Below are 2,855 nucleotides of genomic sequence, written 5' to 3' on the forward strand. Positions count from 1 at the left end.
CCCCAAAAAAAAAAAAAAAAATCCATCATATATACTATTCTGGAATATTTATTTTATATTATATATCTCTTAATCCAATTCCCTTGCACCGAACAAATCACGTGATTGCTTAGCTTCGAATTGATGTTACAAGATGCCTCTCGTTAACATTTGAACAAGGGGCTTCATTGACTTTTTTTTTTCTTTTTCTTTTTCCCTTTTCAACGGTATTGATATCTCATATCTGCACCCCAGTAATGAGACTAATCTAATCAAGTTTCGTTCAGCGACAACTCACTCAAAAGTATTATTACATACAAATGATTTCAAATTGAACTTCTAACTTCATACTAGCCAAATCACACACAAGTAAACCACATTAAAGAGAGAGACAAAAAAAAACCTATGCGACAATCTCAATCTGGAGTGTGTTGGAAGATCAAACTCATAACCTTTAAATATGAGAATTATGTTCTACCACTCAACCACTGTTTTCGGATATTCATTGACATATTTTAATTTGGCGAATGGTTGGGATAGGTTATTGGGGTTGGGTGCTGCTTGAGTGGAATATAATATCATAGAATTAAATAAGAATCATTCTAATTGTTTTGATATATTTTTTTTGAGTGACGATAGAAACTTATAACCAATACTTAAAAGGTATACATTGGATAAACTCTTATCTTATATATAACCATAGCCAGCAAATGACCACAAAGATATAAAGCATCCTTACTAGTTTCCCCTTTAATTATACGTTTGCTTATGTTATGTTATATGTATTATCCACAAAATAAAACTTTACAATGATTTTATACTATGTTGTGATTAATATATTTTGTATTTACTGAAATTAGTATAACACATTGTAATAAGTCATGTATGGAAAATATTAAGTGCTCACCAAATCGTACTTGATTTGTGGGAATCAACTTGAATGAAAGTAAAAGGACAAGATAAAGAGGAAGGGATAATTAAATTACAAATAAGGATAAAGAAAAAAAAACAAAGCATGGTAAAAGATACCAACCCCTCCCCCTCCCCTCCAAGCATAGAGACAGTAAAAAAATGACAATCACAGACTCATGTAATATTTCATAAAATACCAATTCACTCACACACTTTGTTTTAGGTGCCTTATGAGTTTAATTTATTTTCAATGTCAATATTATCATGCGAAAATAAGTCTGAATCACTTAAACATGAAATCTGAAATTATGTGATCATCATCATGTGTGTATTATCATTAATGAGAGAGTTGTCGTCCTGAATGAGCTCGATCGAGACTCTTGATTTTTTGAAAATATCGAGACTCTTGATAAATATACATACGAGTTAATTATTAATTTGGTCATCAAGTATATTAACATGTTAACATTTAGTCTTGAATCGAACAATTTGACCATATTTTATTCTTTAACTTTTGTAGTTAATTTCATATATTTAGCCTCAAGTTATCAATTATGTATCATCTTTGTGAAATTTGAGAATTAAAAGGTAAATTATCATCTTCCAATACATTTTTCCCATCATCAATTAGTGTTATGACCCTATTAAACTTCTTTCAATACACCAAATCAATTAAGTGAAGATATGAATAATGTCAACAAACCTATCTAAATTAAATCAAACATTAACGAACTTTTATGATTGAGTTGTCCACTAAATGATAATTATTTGATTTCAAAAAAATCAAATAAAATAACTACAATAAAAACTAAATCCAAAACCGTTATTAAAATTAGCAAAATATAGTGATAAATGGAGTGAACTATAAATCAAGAATTATCATGAAATTTAATAATGAGATCATAATAATCGAGGATAAAATCAAGAATGAACTCATGTATACGTCGCGTATTGACATGTGCACACATGTAATTTGCAAATCAATCCCTATGATATACAGATGGATCGGAATCATGATGCGTGGGAATGGAGTGAATCATTTCCTAATGTGTTGAAATTTAGGGCTACATCTATTTTGGTCAAACTTTAATTTGGTGGTAAAACAATAGAAAAAAAAATCACATGTCAAAGTTAGTTAATAACGAGTTTAAGAAGTATTTTAGGTGACGAGAGAAACTCATAAATATTATACGAGGGAAAATTATAAAAAGACATGTAAATTGTATTAAAAAAGATCATGTACAATAAGCTCAATCAAAAAATTAAAATGTTTGGCAAGAATTGAATGACCTTTTAGTACAAGAATCATGTTTTATTCACCCAATCACTTGAGGTAAAGAAGTATTAATTTGATTATAACTTAGATGTTATTTGTGTTGTGTCATATACTATTAAACTAACCTAGTGTCAAAAGTACAAGTACAAGTAGACATATTATGCATGGTTAAATCTAGTATTAAAAAATACGCACAAATTTAGATTGATACAGATAAGGCCTCACATCGGTTTTACAAAAAAATTATGGAGCGGTATATTAGGAGCAAACCTCTACTCTTGAATTAAATTTTGTAGTGAATTGAAATGTTACATCATTAGTGTTCTTGTTGAAAAATTGGTGCATGACGAAAAAAGGTTAATTGCGTGTTTGGTACACATGAATTGCAATTCAGTTCCTTTGCAATTTCACAACAACTGAAATTTCATTATATTATTTGGTTGAAGGGAATTACAATTCCTTCAAACCATTGAATTGAAACAGATAAGGCCTCACATCAATTTCACAAAAAGTTACGGAGCGGTACTTAAGTTAGGAACAAACCTATACTCTTGAATTATATTTTGTAGTGGAATGCAAGTTGATTGTAAAACCCTACCTAATGCTAGCTTAGTAGTAACCCAATGGGATAACTCAAGTGGCAAGAGAGCTCTCTTTGTGTGGAAGAATTCCAGAAGAACTTGGGTAG

Source organism: Ipomoea triloba, chromosome 10 (genome assembly GCF_003576645.1).
Source record: "Ipomoea triloba cultivar NCNSP0323 chromosome 10, ASM357664v1".
Lineage (NCBI taxonomy): Eukaryota > Viridiplantae > Streptophyta > Magnoliopsida > Solanales > Convolvulaceae > Ipomoea > Ipomoea triloba.